Below are 16,909 nucleotides of genomic sequence, written 5' to 3'. Positions count from 1 at the left end.
CATGGTGGAACATCCACACACCAATTAATCTAAATTATCATAATTACAGTCCCAAAATACATGGTTAAGATTTAAAGTCTCTGTCTTACAACGTTACATGATACAATTGCATGGAAACATATACCATAATTCCATTAGTTTCATTTACATCAAGCAAAAGATAAGTTCGTTCTTAAGTTACAAGGCCATAAATACTAACTTAATTACATTTCCACAACTACGAATATACATAAAACGGCCAAAATACAAAATAGCAAACAACCTTCTAACAACTTTCAAGCTTGAGGTGGATTGTCGTCCACCAGTTCATTTCCAAGACCTGAAAAAAATAATATAAATAGTAGGGTGAGCATAAAGCTCAGCAGATGACACTTAAGACACACATCTTGTGTCCTTGTGAATCCAAATAAAGCATAGGCCAATGGGAAATGGGGATCATACAATGTCGGGAAATAATACAGCATAACGATTCAATCTCAAGTATATCCAATGCAATGGTATGAGATGCAATGCATGCTAGTGTCGCTCCCCATTTTCATAATCCAAAACATCGTTTCCAAACTGTTAATACAGCCCGCCCTTTGGTAGCCCCGCCGCGACATGAGAGGAAGATTAGCTAGTGTCCCTGACCCTTGGTAACCCCGCGGCGTCATTATGGGGCCCAGCTAGCTCAACCACGCTAGGGCGACTCCCTAGTCCCCTCGAGGCTATATTAACCTCCGGCCCGTTGGTAACCCCGCAGCGACCGGGTTTCACATAAAACCATTTCATCAAAAATACTTCCCTGAAATTCCCCATATTTATTTCAAGAACAATTTCTCCCATTTCATGCAAACCCAATGGTATGTGCATGTATATATGTTTCATACATGCAATGCCATGGCATTTAAAATTCTACACCATAAAATTAAACATTGAACATGTTCAACATCTCCCAAGTAATTATTAACACATTAAGATACAACAAAATACATTTAAGCATGCTTTACACATAAAACAACTCACATTCATACAAATTAATTTCTCTAGACAACATTCATTTAAAATAATCATTGATACAATTAACTTCTAATTAAGCATGCTTGGCACAACAAATGAGTATAACTCACAATGGAACAAGAAAGTAGTGGATTAAGGTGTCCTTACCTCAAAAGCGAGCCAAAACCCTTAAAATGAGTCTCTAAATTCGAAGTCCCTAGGAAGACCAAATCTGAAATTGCTTACACTAGCGCGTAGAGCTCGTTGTGGGCTTCGTTTTGCCTTAAATGGCTCTCAAATCTACCAAGGATTAAGGAAGAAATCAAGAGTGGAAGTTGCAAAAGAAAAAGAAAAAAAGAAATACAGAGAGGAAGAAAGGCAGCGGGGAGAGAGAAGAGGAACAGAAACAATGGGTCTCTAATCCCATTTGGCACATGATAACATAAAATAAAGTGGGTCCCACAGCTAAATAAAAAATTTCTTTTAACCTAAATATATATATATAGATAAAGTCAAAAACTTTATACCTACATTGCATGATCCCCATTTCCCATTGGCCTATGCTTTGATTGGATTCACAAGGACACAAGATATGTGTCTTAAGTGTCACCTACTGAGCATATAGCTCACCCTACTATATATTATTTTTTTCAGGTCTTAGAAAAGAACCGGTGGATGCCAATCCACCTCAAAATTGAAAGTTGTTAGAAGATGATTTTTGTTATTTTGTATTCGGTCATTTCATGTATAATCATAGTTTTTGGAGAATGTAAATAAGTTTGCAAATGTTGGCCATTGGATAATGTAATTAAGTTTTATTCAAACATAAGCCTTTTGTGTATTTAAGTAACATGTGCTGATTCATGTTGTTGATGGTTATTGTAGTTTTATTTGATGTTAAAATGTAATTAACTTTTAATTACACTAAATCCTCTAGTGTATTTTAGTGACGTGTGGTAAATTACGTTAATAACGTGGTTGTTGTACTCGGATTTATTATTGAAATGTATTAATTTTGCACCTAAGTGTTGTGACGTGAGTGGTTGAATGATCAAAAGTTGGTGTATAGGGGTTACACAAGACAATGGAAAGTGTGAGTAAAGATTTTCTAGAACCGATCGACGTATAACCCAAACCGGTCGACCAGTCGACCGGTATCCGTAACTTATGTTCAGAACCAGTCGACTGGTATCCCAAACCAGTCGACCGGTATCATGGCAGTGGGTTTTCCCACTGTTCATATCCCAAACCAATCGACGTATAAGGAGTATGCGTCGACCGGTTCTGTCTTTTTATGTAATTACCAATTTAAGTTCTTAAAATTACACTTTGGCATCATTTGAAATTGAAATTAATTATTTTTATGACCTAATTAAATGCTATAATTATATTTTTGCCCCAAAAGGACTATTTTACCCTAGACCTCATTTGAATTATTGTGTGATGCACGTAAATGACTATGACGTCCTTTAGGTCTTAATTTATTGAAATATGGCAAATTACCATCTTGCCCTTTTTGGAATTTAACATTTTAATTTAACGTGAAATTACCGTTTCACCCTTGGATGTTTTTAGGTCGAGCTAGGACCCGTTTAATGATCCGGATCCATGAGGAGCTGGGTCGTTACAGGAAAATTTAGTTGCAATGATCAAAATATTCATTAACTACAAGTAAAAAAAACACAGAAGTCTTATTTTCATGGACAAAAATACATCTCTCTTCGTCTCTCTATGTCCACTATATATACAACATATGTCAAAATATAATTTGAATCTACCCTCAATTCAACCTACCAAAACGTACAGGTCAATAAGTCAAATTAAATTACTCAATAAATTAAGACTCATTTCTTAAAGTAGATAATTATGACAATAATTTCACCGACCAAGAAATATGGGTCAAGTCAAATTACTCAATAAAATAAAAATTAGGATAATTTTTTTTTTCCTTTTTAAGTCGGATTCCGGAACATGACACAAATTTGTGTGGGTCCCACAACACCACAATTGCAGTGGGGCCAATCTCGTGTTTCATGTGCCGCCCACAAGCAAATTTTTGTGGGGCCCATCTAGCTGTTTCACGTTTACTCCCCCACAAACAAATTGACAGAAGATAAGAAAAAGTCAAGGAATGAACTAATCGCTATCATATCTTATATAATACAGATGGTAATTTTGAAATATTTTTCTTATTATTTTTTTAAAAAGTATTAATTGTAAGTTTGTGATGTATTATCGAAAAAAGTCTACAATATCTGGTACTCATGTTTTTTTTTAATTGTTGAATCATTTTCTAGGTAAGTCCCACAACACATTTAAAGATTGAGAATCTCTAAAGTATGGTGTTACAAAATCTCTAAAGCATGGTACTCCAAAATATTATAAACTTTCATGTATTACCTTAAAATAATATACAATATATATATCTATAGACATACATAAGGAGGACATAAATGTCATTTATCGCGTTTTATGCTATTTGAAGTTGGAACTATGTGAATTTGCACCTCAAAATCCAATTGAGGAACAAGCTTTTGGTGAAAAACAAAAAAATTTTTAGAAAGGCTTGGCTTTTACAGGAAAGCTAAAAGTTCGAACATATACATTCAGTGGATACAAGCAGAGGAGTTTCAACTGCATGAAATTTGGTTGCCGACAGTGGTCTTATTTAATGCAGTGGGACCCATGGGGCCTTCTGGCTTCCACTCCAAAATTATTTTTCTTTTTTTATTTATTTATTTTTTTACAAAAAGGCAAGAATTTCAATGATAAAACAGGAAAGAGAAGAAGAACGTTAACATCTTATAGACGAGTCAATACAGCTTCGTATAAAATAAAAAAACAAAAAAACAATACAGCTTTGCATACACAGGAATCTTCAAAGCATAAAACTTTTCTAGTTTACTCCTTAAAGCCCACCTAACTAAATGGTCAGTAGCACCATTAGCTTCACAGACATTGAGAAAATTAAAAAACCTTAATTCCCATCTAAAAATTCCTGAATATCTGTAATAATAGATCCTATTAATATTGGAGGAGCAAGTAATAATATTGGAGGAACAACTTGCGGGTTTACAGCTTTGACCACAACTTCAGCATCCCCCTCTAAAATGACTTTATCAAAATCCCTGAACCTGTATAAATTGCTTTTCAAAGAACTAACGCTTCACCAATTGTTGAATCTTTAACAGAAGTAAAAAAGAGTTGAGTGAAGAACGTTAAATTACAAACAAGAGCCAGAACTTTATACTAAAATCATATTTGGTAGCATCGAATCAACATCTTAAGATTAGAATTTGAAATAATTTAATTCAAAATTTGAATTAAATTTTCTTTAATTCCTATTCTAGGATGTGCTCATACGCCAACATAACACAGAAATAAGGGATATTTAAAGAATTAGCGGAATCACTTTATAGCACAATCTAAAAGTTGTTTTTCTTGTTTTGATAACTGTTCATTACTCAAAATCATAACAATAGCGCAACATGGACTTCCGAATTTTTTCTAAAACATCGTTTCCAAACGTGTTTCTGATTTTTTTCCAAAACACTCCTACAACAAAAATACTGTTTCTGTTTTAGAAAAAAATAAAGCGCCTAAAATAAAGCGCATGTCAAACGGACCCTTAGCAAGGCGACACAATAAACAACAAAGTAGTAGAAAAAGAACATAGTAGTAGAAAGTGGTGAAAAGAAAACAGAGGACGTTCCCATAAATCTGTAATCCATGGAGATGCAAAATTTTGAGTTGAATTGGTTAAAAATGTGGTAGAATGATAATCAAATCAACAATTAAGAACAATGCAATGGAAAATGTGTAACCAATGTAATGGATTCTGACTATATAATCAAGAATATTGCCGTATCTAGTTAAGCAAATTACAAAATGTGAACTGATAAGAAGATACTCAATAGCCATGTATTTATGCTTGTATACATCTGAGAAATAGAAAGCTAATTTTATTTCATTTCATTTTTTAAATATTATTATTATTTTAACCTTTTTTTTTTTTTTTTTTGAAAGGTTTATTATTTTAACCTTGTCAAAAAAAAAAAATACACAAACTTTCTTTGCCCTGGAGACTTAAACCGCCAATCTTTTACTTTTAAATGCAAAGAAGTACCCTAGGCTACGACTTAAATTAGCTTTGCTTCTAATGTAAATAAAATTTTTGGCACTTTCGTTTCAAGAATCTGACTCTTGATCTTTTCTTTTACAATTTATTTTTATTATTATTATTTTGGATTTCCCTCTTGAATGCGGTTGTTTTATAAAAAGAGAACTCAACTAAGTACAGAAGATGATGAGGTGAATAGGATCACTTTGAATACATAGCAAAGAAAAGCCAATGGTCAAAGTCAATGATTACCCGGTGCATTAAGTGAAACAAGGTCATTCGTTCTGCATCGGATGTTAATGAAAAAGTGGTTGGGTATAAATATATCGTCTCCAGTGCCTGTTCCCCCCAGTTCGGATGTGTTGCCCAAATTAAGCCACGTTAATTAAAAAAAAAACACTATTTTACAAAGTAGCAAAAGTTTAACCGCGTATGAGATAATAGTGTGTGTATATATTTAATGTATTTTCTGAAATACTTCATAATTATCTGAATAAAGAATTTTACCAAAATATCCTTATTTTATTTTTCAAAAAGTCTAAAATGGCCTTATCATTTTCCTTCCCAAATTTTTTAGGTCGTGAAAGTGGAAGTGGAAGTGGAAGTGGGGAAGGCAGGTGAAAAATCTGGACATGGAAGTGGGAAGGCAGGAGAATCAGAAGAGAAAAGAACTGAATCTTTGGTAGTTGCCTATTGTAGTTGGATGATTTGTTGTGAACTTGGTCTTCATTCGTTTGATTTGGTGTTTATACTGAAAATTTTAGGTTGATCAAATCAACTTCGTCTTTATTTGGGTGTTCATCTGGTCAGATCGTCACTCCCCAAAATCAGATAAAATTGGTCTCCTTCTTCTTCTTATCTGATATTATTTCGCTTGTTGTAGTTTATTTCCAGTTAATTTTTTGTTCGTTTTTTGTGTTTATACTTCAAATTTTATTGATAATTGATGCAGAGGTTGTTGGTGCATATTAGAGGACTGGTCGTATTATTTGTTTCTGTTTTTGTTCTTCTTTTATATCCTTTCAATTGTTGTAGTTAATTTGATTTATTTGATTGTTGCGGAGGTGGTTGGTGCAAAGGTATTGTAGTTTATTTCCAGTTAAATTTTGTATTCGTTTTTGGTGTTTATACTTAAAATTTTGTTAATAATTGATGCAGAGGTTGTTGGTGCATATTAGAGGTTTGGTCGTATAAATTGTTTCAATTTTTAATCTTATGTTCTATGCTTTCAATTCTGGTAGTTTATTTCCAGATAATTTGGTGATCCTTTTGGGTGTTCATATAAATTATTGTTGGTTTATTGCTGTAGAGGTGGTCGGTACATATTGAAGCACTCGAATTTTGTGTCCTTTTAAATACACAACAATCTTCTTCTCTCGATTGAAAGCCTTGTTTGTTTGGTAACCTTGACTCTACTTTTTTGGTTAAATTTGGTGTAAATCGCAGAAGTTTGTTGTGATGTTGTGGTGTTTTAGGGTTTTAAATGGCTAAAAAAATGATAGCTCGAAAGAATAAAGGAAAGGGGAAAAAATTGTTTTACCTCTCCGAAGTAAGAAGAATATCGGTGATCCTCCTCCTTCGCTAACTTTCCAATCTTTGAAGAAGCAGGTGAAGGGTAAAAGAAAAAATGTAGAGGATTTTGATAGTAAGTCATCTGATGAGGATTATGTTCCTCAGTCAGTTGTAGAGGATTTTGATAGTGAGTTAGGTGACGACGATTATGATGTTGGTCCAGGTGATGGCGATTATGATCCTGAGTTAGGTGTAGGGGATGATCCTGAGGCAAACACTACGACATTATGAAATAGCAATGCTAAAGTTCTGCGTCGTGCAGGAGGAGTCTACCTTATGTTTAAGTAAGTATACATTCACATTCATATTCACATTCACATTTAGGTTCATATTGAGCAACTGCATTTTTTACTTCAAACATATTATGTTATGAAATGAAATGAAATTGATGGTTTACTATTAATCCCTATTTTTATTGATATGATATGATATGATTTGGAAATATTAAAACCGTGACAGTATAATTTATATGTAAATTTTAAACAGCTAAGTTATTACAATGTGTAAAATAATTATGCAATATGCAATATTAAATATCAACCCAATTAATAGCTTAGTTAATTTTAAACAACTAAGCTAATTCTCTCTCTTATCTTCAGATGGTGGCCAGCCATCAAAGGCAACCAGCACCTACATAGGAGACGATTTTTCTCCCATGTCTGTCATTCTTCGGTCTGGAATTTTGTGATTTTGAGCTCCACCCTGGTTGATAGTTTCTATGGAGAATTGAAGGCCTAGGCTAGAAATTCAATTGCTTTGCATCGTTTGGTATTAACGAAAAGTAGGGTTAATGTGATTTTGGTGGCTTGTGTGAGAAGGATGTGAATTTGATGATTCTGTTTTCGACGAAGATGCTGAGTTCGGGTTTAAAGTCGCAGTAGATGGTTCAATAGACACGAAACTCAGTTTCCTTCGATGACTTCCACGGATTCTCAGCATAATTTCTTTGTGAAGGGTATGTATCACAAGTTTTAAATTTTTTATTTAAGTTAACTCGAATATGAAGCTAGAAAGAGCTAAACTATGGGAAATGTGTTAGATGGAGTTTAAAACCCCAAATTATGTTGTTGTGTGTGTCACCAGGTAAATTCTTGATTTATATTGGGTAAATGGGACTAAAAAAAAAAAAATTTAAAAAGAAATATTGAATGATCCAAGGAAACATTAATAAGCTCCCCACATTTTTTACTTAAATTCGGATTGTGTTGTACAAATGAACAATAACAATTGCCTTTCATTGGGGTAAAAGGCCGAAAAAAAAAAAAAAAGAAAATGTTGGTTGATCTTCAACTAAAATTGAGGCATCAAAAAAATAAGCACAAAAGTCTTGCATTTGGGTTTCTGAAGTTTTGCCAACTATGGCCAAATTGTTTCTTGCTTTTTTCCCATAGGTTGTGGTATTCTATGGTTTCATCCATCCATTGACATTTTGCTGTTTTTGATGCAGGAAACGTCTCTTCAATATTATAAAACGATCTTCCAACAATTTTTGAAATTATGACAGGGGCAACGAAGAAACGAGCAAAAACATCAGTTTCAAGTCACAATGGAAATAAATCTAGCTCCAAGGTAGAAAAACGATCACTCTTCGACTTTCTTTAGTTCTATCACATAAATTGAAATCATAGGTTAGTAGTGTTGGTTTGTTGTTTATATTGCTTAAATGGAAAAACTAGTCTAATGTTCATAATGATAGAAAGTGCCTTAAGAATACTATTCTAATAATAATTTTAGCAAGTCGATTAGAGACTCATGATTTTCACTTATGGTAAGGTTGAATGTTCGAAGAGATTTTTAGGTGCTTGGAAATCATGGCACATGGTAGGCATATATAGCCTTTTTTTGAAGAGAACCTTAATTTTCATTGTGGGGTTTAAATTATCCATGTTTAGCCTTATTTCAGTTGTAGTTTCTCACTAAGTCTTGTTCCTTAATTTAATAATTAAAAATTCAATATTATAACATTCAACATTTGCAATCATATCATTATTTGATCATTTGGTTCAGTGGTTTGCAGTAAGATATGACGACAGCAACTCAGCCCTTTGATGAGCGCTGAAAAGTGCGCATTTAAACCCCTTAAGCTTGAGTATTCTATGACCTTATTCTATCTTATTTTTTCGTTTTAGTCTAATTTCATGTTTTTGTCTATTTCAGGTCAATAATGTTAAATCGGGCTAAAAATGGTTTCTTACGGCCTTTTTGGAGTCAAACTAAGTCTTGCTGAGAATCCGGAGCAAAAGGAGGCTGATCTGGAGCAAAAGGAGGCTAATGCTGAAAATCTGCCAAGTCTAATCGATCGAAGAAAAGTCTGATCGATCGAATCAACTCTGATCGATCGAAGAAAAGTTGGATCGATCGAACTGTTCGCAAAAGTTATTAAAAAGCAGATCTAAGGCTCATTTCAAACCAACTCGGGTTGTGCTTGAAATGGGAGATCCTAAGGTCGAGTTCTCACATTTTTTGGCTCTTAAAGCCTTGTAGATAAAAGGGATTGAACCATTTTTGTAGGGAGATCCATATTTTTACATTGTAATTTCTATATTGTCGTACCTTTCTCTCTCTAGAAATTTAGAGATTAGGGTTAGAAGAAAAGAGGGAAGTAGAGGCACATCTCAAGAACCCATCTCTAGATCTATACATACTCTCTCTCTAGAGCTTCAAAGAAGAAGAAGAAGATGGAGCCATGTTTGGAGCTTGCGCTTGAGGGTTTCATGACCACATCCTCCTCCTCCATGATTGGCTAGACTTCTCCTTGGGGCGTGGATGAGTCCCAAGTTTGTAATCTAAACCTTTATCTTTTTCATACTTTTTGGGAAATAATTTCTTGTGATTAGTGTTCTAGCCTTGTGAATCTAATGAATCTTGGTATATTTATATTATTTCTATGGTTTAATTATTCCTATTAATTCTCTAGTTTATTTACATGTCTATGTGTGATTAAATTGGGAATTATGTTTTACATGATTCATATGGTTTAATTCTTCCTATTGATTCTCTTTGTGATTACATGTTGTCTTATGTGTGATTATTTGGGAATTGATCTCTACACTAGTTTTTCTATGCTGGTTGCATGTCTATGCGTGATTAATTAAGGATCTAGTGATGGCTAGACATGGTTTTTATTAGATGGGTTTGTCAATTAATTTGATGGATTATACTTATGCTTGATTGGTTGTTCTACAATTTAATTCACGCTTGTAGGTAGGTAAACAATCTTTACTTGATTTGATATTCCATGGCTTATTATTGCAAATTCCATGATTCTCTAGATTGATGTGTGCTATAATTGTGACTAGTTTGATGGGTCATGCTTAGAATTGATGGGTTGTGCTACACTTAGTTTATTTGTTGGTTAGGTAGACGATTCATACATATATTTTATGGTCCATGCTTAATATTGCAATTGGTAGTCGCATTTTGTTTACAAGAAGGTTTTCCCCAAATTAGTTGAAAGTGTGTGGTTTGGTGAACGAGCTTGGTGGCGATTCCAATGCACCCTAAGACCTCACTTCTCATCTCTTAAATCCCTATCTTAACTTAGTTTATTTTAATTGCATTTTAATTTCTTTGCATCTTAGTTTAATCAACTAATCTCTCCTTTGCAATCTCGTGATCCACTAGAGTCAAAGTTAAATTCCAACACATATAATCCCTTGGGACGATTCTTACTCACTCTTGCTATGTTAATAATAGTAGTAGTAGTGGTTTTTATAAATTTAAACTTGACCTAAAAGGATTTTCTTGAACCGCACATTCACTACATTATTTTGGCGTATACAAGCGGCCTCGTTAAATTTTGGCGACGTTGCCGGGGATTAACTGTTTCGTTGGAATTAAATTAGATAATAGTGTTCATTTGATTGCTTCTATTTTTATTTTATTTTCCATTGTATATTCTTTTCTCTTGTTTTCATTATTATTTGTCAATTAGGTACTTGACTATAAGAAAGGCAAACTTTGGAACTTGAAGCAATCATTGGAGCTTGATGAGCGCTGAAAAGTGCGCATTTAAACCGCTTAAGTTTAGGTATTCTAGGACCTTTATCTATCTTACTTTCCCGTCTTAGACTAATTTCATATTATTGCCCTTTTAAGGTACTTATACCAAAAATAAGCTAATTCAGCCAAATAAGAGCATTAAAGAAACTAACTCAAGCTGGATGGAAGAAAGGAGCAAAGTGGAAGCAAAATGAAGTAAAGTGTGAAAATCAGCAAGTTCGATCGATCTCAACATTTATTCGATCGATCAGAGAAAGATCGATCTGGACACTTCAAGATGGATCCAAGCCTTTGTCTTTATTCAAAAGATTCCACCATGTTTGATCGATCCAACCATTATTCGATCAATCGAAAATATTCGATCTTATCCACACCTACCACCCCACCTACCACTTTTGTCTCTTTCCCAAAATATCCCAAAATATCTCAGAAATTTGTCTTTATTCAAAAAGGCGCTGCCAAGGATGATCGATCTCTGCAGTATTCGATGGATCTCACATAAGTTCGATCGATCTCACCACAGTTCAATCGATCAAACCTTCTCAAGTCCGAAAAAAAATAAGTTCCAGCTCATTAAAAGTTGTCTCATGGTGCAATCATTGGAAGAGCCCTTGTATACGAGTCTAGACCATTGGGTGTGACACTTGAGCTACTATATAAAGATTTGAGCTACTTTTTACATATATACAAAGAGATATACTTAGAAACATTCTTGGAGAGGAAGAAAAGAGAGGAGGAGAGGTTAGAGATACATTCTTGGAAGTTCTTCCATTCTTCTAGGGTTTCCATCAAGAATGAGGTCATTCCTACCATGGAGATAGCCCTTGAGGGTTGGATGGCTACTCAATGAGTGGCTAAACATCTTCTTGGGGCTAGAGTTAGCTCTAAGCATGCCTTCTAGACTCTAATGCTTTGTATTTTGAGGGGATTTGTGTTGTAATCTTGTCTTGACACTTATTTTATATATGAATCTTGTTTATTTAATGATTTTTGTGGTTTAATACTTCTAATTGATTATTTCATTCTATCCATATGTCTATGTATGATAGAATAGATGTTCATGTGTTTATCTCTAGTTTTTGTGTTATTGATGCATGCTTATGTGTATTGATGCTATGGATCTAGAGATTGTCAAGGCATAGTGCTTAATAGAGTAATATTGTGGTTTATTTGATGGTTCATACTCATGTCTTGATGGATTGTGTCTCTCCCTTAGTTTATTTAGTTTGATTTTCATGCCCTTAGCTTAGTTGTAGTGTAGTTACTTTAGTTGTTGGATAGGAGGACAATCCATGCTTGTTGTTTGATGTTCTATACTTATAAATGCAAGTAGTATTATTCTCTAACCATGTGATGTGTTTGGATTGTGAGCTTAAAGGAAGGATTAATGGCTTAGTTTGATGTATTGTGCTATTCACTAGGTTGCTTAGACAATATATGCTTAATTGGTCATCCATACTTGTTGAAACAATCAATCACACACTCTCAAATTGCAACACATGTTTTCCCTCATTAATTATACATTGAATGTCTAGAATGGTGATGTTTAGTGGTGACTTCTAGACCCCAAGGCCTCACTCTCTTGTTTTCTGTAAATTTTATTTAAATTTCTTATTTTACATTGAACTTGTTTAGTTTAGTTTAAAGTCTAATCAACCAAACAATCCACTTTTGATCACTCGACCTACTAACCTATATATTGTTTCCATTGCTAGTGCACCCACAATCCCTTGGGATGATCTCTACTCACCCTAACTATTTTTTTAGTTAGAGGTAGTAGTGGCATTTATAAATTTAAAACTTAGCCACACTATTTTGCACAAATTTGGTTGTACATCGACAACGCACACCAAGTTTTTGGCGCCGTTGCCGGGGATTGAATTGGCAACGCCGTGTTTTGGAAAAAATTAGGAATTAGTACTCTTTTGATCGTGTCTTTTCTTTACTTCATTTTTAGTTATTTATTGTGTTTGTTCTTATTTGGCTAGGTGAATTGAGCAAAGGAGAATTAAAAGCAAGGAAGCCAAGTGAAGCTAAACAAAAGCGAAAAGGGCTAAAATCTAAAAAAATTGCAAAACATAGCAAGGCTTGAAATTTGAAAATGAACTGAAGTTGCTTAAAGACCCTCTGTGAGATATTTCTAACTCAATCTTTAGTTAAATCATCGGCCAACGTGGTGGCAAGTTTTTCAATTCTTAGATAAATCGTGAGCCAGCGTGGGGGTAATTTAATTTTCTTTGCAAATTGTTTAAGCATGGGAGTATGGGATCAATGTATGTGGAGAATGTTTGTTGATTGATTTGTTATGGGGGCGAAGTGATTGTTATTTGCTTGTTGTTTGTTTAGCTAGTGTATGCATGGCCGTAGGTCATTAAATCCTACTCTTGTCCCTCCTAATTTGCATCTTGAATCGGTTGTTCGTAATCTTAGGGGAAGAGGTAGTTCTCATCACTCCATTTCACCAATGGAGGAACTAAATGACGACCATGTGGAGGACCTTGGTCATATAGACCAACAAGGCATCCTCCACCTTAATGTGCATCATGAAAACATTCAAATACCATTAGGCATGCCTAGACCATTCATGCCACCACAACAACAAGGCTAAGTTCCATTGGGAATGCCTCGGCCAATTTTTGCTCCACAACCTCCCATGGTTCAAGCTAATCAAGGTATTCGTTTAGCACCACCAATTGTGAATCCTCTCATTGCTTTAAGAGACCATTATGTGCCTAATGAATACAATGAACCCACTTGCATTCAATTGCCCCCATTTAGAACACATCACTATGAGATTAAACTGCAAACCATTCAAATGCTCCTAACTATCATGGACTTCCAAGTGAAGAACCTTACAAGCATTTGGATGAGTTTCTTGAAGTGTGTTCCACCGTAAAATACACGGACATGCCGGAAGAGGTTTTAAGACTTAAACTTTTTCCTTTCACCCTTAAAGACAAGGTAAAATATTGGTTCAACAATCTTAGGCCTTTTTCGATAACTTCTTGGGCAGAAATACAACAAGAATTCTTGAAGAAGTACTACCCGGTTTCTAAGACCAATGCCATGAGGACTTTCATTCGTGAATTTTCTCAAGGGGATGGGGAAATGTTTCATGAGGCATGGGAAAGGTTTAATAATTTGCTTAGGAAATGCCCACATCATGACATACCTAAGTGGCAACCAGTTCAATATTTCTTTGAAAGTTTACCGGATAATCACAAGGGTATGGTTGATGCATTGAAAATGATGTGTGGTAATTGTATGAAAGTATGAGTGAGAATTCAATGCATAGATCCTTATCTTCTTAAAATGGTAGAAACTTGGGTGGAAGGAAGAATGTCGGCTTATATCAAGTTGACAATTCCAATGATGTAGCGGCCGAAATGAAATCCTTATCTCAAAGATTTGATTAATTCTTGATCAACCAAACTTCGGCGAATCAAATGTCTTCCTCCCCTAATCATGTTCATTATCGTGCATCTAATGAATCTTACATGACTTGTTCAAGTGTTTTACATTCTACTTCCAATTGTCCCCCTGGACATGTGTCTAGTGAAAACCATGAGCAAGTCAATGCTACATTTGTCAACCAAGGGAATAATCCCTATGGCACTCATTACAATTTAAGTTGGAGGAACCATCCAAACTTCTCTTGGAAAAGCCAAGGGGAAGGCTCAAACCCTCCCCAAGGTGGTTTTCAAAACAAGTATGTTCCACCTCCAATACAAGGCCAAGATTTCTAAGGTTTTAGATCATCATCATTTCAATCACATGGCAATTAATTTTCTAATTTTCATTTTCCTAACCAATCATCATATTCTCAAGGAAATTCTAGGAGTCTCGCTTTTGAGGAGAAAGTGTTGACTGCTCTAGGTACTCTAGAGGCGAATATTCAATTGCTTCATTCTCATTCTCAATCCATTGCTAAGCTAGAAACCCAAGTCAGGCAAATAGATAGTACCTTAAATGCTAGAGAGAAAGGGAAGATGTCGTTGAATGCACCACTAAAGCAATAATGTGTTATGGAGACTCATTCCTCATCGGAAGGTCACACAATCGAACATGTCAATGCAGTGACAACCTTGAGAAGTGGGAGAATTGTGGACAACCAAGTGAGTATGTCCAATGAAGAGAGTGAACCAGTGCAACTAAAAGTTGACACCCGTTTCGTTTCACATCCCATTCCTCCTTCATTACATATGCATGACCCCTTTGTTGAAAAAGTAATGGAAAATAATTTAAACAAAGATTTAAAAGATGATTTGAAAAATTCTTGTGACAGTTTGAAAAACTCTTGTGTTGAAGATTCTTCAAAGAAAGATTTTGAAAAAGCTTTTGAGCCTAAAGCTCCATTTCCGGATGCCTTGAAAGGGTCCATTTCTCTTGAAAAACAAAATACCAAGGCTAATGAAATCATTGATGTGTTTAGGCAAGTGAAGATCAATCTTCCACTTTTGGATGCAATTAAGCAAATTCCGGCTTACGCCAAGTTCTTAAAAGATCTTTTCACCCAAAAGAGGAAGAATAAAAACCAAGCACCAAGGAAAGCGGTCTTGACTGAGCAAGTGAGCTCCATTTTACAACATAACACTCTCCCAAAGTTTAAGGACCTCAGTTCACCTACCATTTCTTGCATCATTGGTGACCATGTCATTAATCGGGCTCTTCTAAACCTAGGAGTAAGCGTCAAACTTCTTCCCTACTCGGTAGATTCAAATTGGGCTTAGGAGACTTGAAACCGACGTCGGTGGTTTTACAACCTGCTAACCGATCCATCAAAAAGCCCCAGGGTATCATAGAGGATGTTTTGATTAAGATTGATAAGTTCTTCTTCCTTGTTGATTTTGTTGTCATAGACACGGAACCGGTTCCGAGCCCCAATAGCCAAATTCCTGTTATCCTTAGTCGTCCTTTCTTGGCAACCGCAAATGCCAACATAAATTGTAGGACAGGGATAATGAAAATCTCATTTGGGCATATGAAAGTGAAGTTTAACATCTTTAATTCAACCCTGAATTCCATAGACAAGCATGAAGAAGTATGTGTTGTTAAAAAATGCATTGACAATGAATGTGATAAAGTTGAGTCCTTGCTTAGAAGTGGAATTTCCAATAGTCTATCTTCAAACTTGAATTCAAAGAAAATTGTTTCAAAACCTTGTGTTGAAAGGGTCTGGAAGCCTAAGAAATGCCTTAATGAAAGACCGTCAATTCGTTTTGATCCAAATCCAACAAGTTCCTTAAAGAACCATTTGTTGGATGGGATTCAAAGTGTTTTTCACCTCGCCAAGGAGGGGATGCATAACAAGATATTTAATTCGGGCTAAAAGAGCCCAATGTCTTACTAGAGACGTTAAAGACTAGCAATGCTTCGTAGGGTTTACAACCCTATTCCTTCCTCATTTCTATCTTTCTTTTCTTGTGATGTCTAGATATATTCTGGGTTTATACACGTTGTTGGGGATTTTGGTTGAAAATACTTGCACTTTCAGTTCTAAAATAGGCATCTTGTGCCAGTTCGATCGATCTCAAAAGAGGTTTGATCGATCGAACTTCATTCCTGCATCAAACTTGCATGTTTCACCTCTTTGTCCCATCGTGCGAAATGTTTTGTGATCGATCTGAAATTCCAAGATTGATCCAAATTCTTCTTGGATCGATCTTCAGTTCCAACACTTAGAAAATTTTTGAACCCTGCATAAAACAACTCTCTGTTTGATCGTTCGAACTTGTTTGCAGGTTTTTACCTATTCGATCGATCAAAGCATCTTCCAGATTGATCTTGGATTGATCGATTTGTGTTCCTTTGTTGACTTTGACTGTATTTTGATTTTAATTTTGATTTTATTTTATTTTATTTTCAAAAAAAAAAAAAAAACCTCAAAAAGATTTTTATTTTAATCTTTACTTTTATTTTCATTTTTCCAAAAATCTAAAAAAAATATAAATAATAATAATAATAAAATATGGTTTTCAAGGTTAGATCAATCTGAGTCCTTTACAGATCAATCTATATTCGATCGATCGAAGATCTTTCTAGATCAATCGAATAGGGCGGAGATCGTTTTTAAAATAGAAACCCTAGGGTCATTTGATTGATTTGGCCATCGATCTCAACCCTTGTCACCTCCCACTGCTGCAACCCACCTTCCTAACCTCCAACGAAGCCTCCGGCGAGTTTCCCGAGCTTCGAAATCTCATCTCCACCTCTAGATCTCATCTTATCTCCTTCGTT

At 34.9% G+C, this 16,909-nt stretch overlaps 1 pseudogene; it reads right to left on the bottom strand.

Annotated features, from left to right (window-relative positions):
* Nucleotides 1–13,744: 13,744 nt before the first annotated feature.
* Nucleotides 13,745–13,842, bottom strand: LOC132283658 (small nucleolar RNA R71; annotated as a pseudogene).
* Between the last annotated feature and the right edge of the window lie 3,067 nt (nt 13,843–16,909).

This window comes from Cornus florida, unplaced genomic scaffold, assembly GCF_030987335.1.
Source record: "Cornus florida cultivar Cherokee Brave unplaced genomic scaffold, ASM3098733v1 CherokeeBrave_3.0.0_Hap2_Chr01, whole genome shotgun sequence".
Classification (NCBI taxonomy): Eukaryota; Viridiplantae; Streptophyta; class Magnoliopsida; order Cornales; family Cornaceae; genus Cornus; species Cornus florida.
Note: the sequence above shows the minus strand (reverse complement) of the source record. Positions and strands in the feature narration are given on the sequence as shown.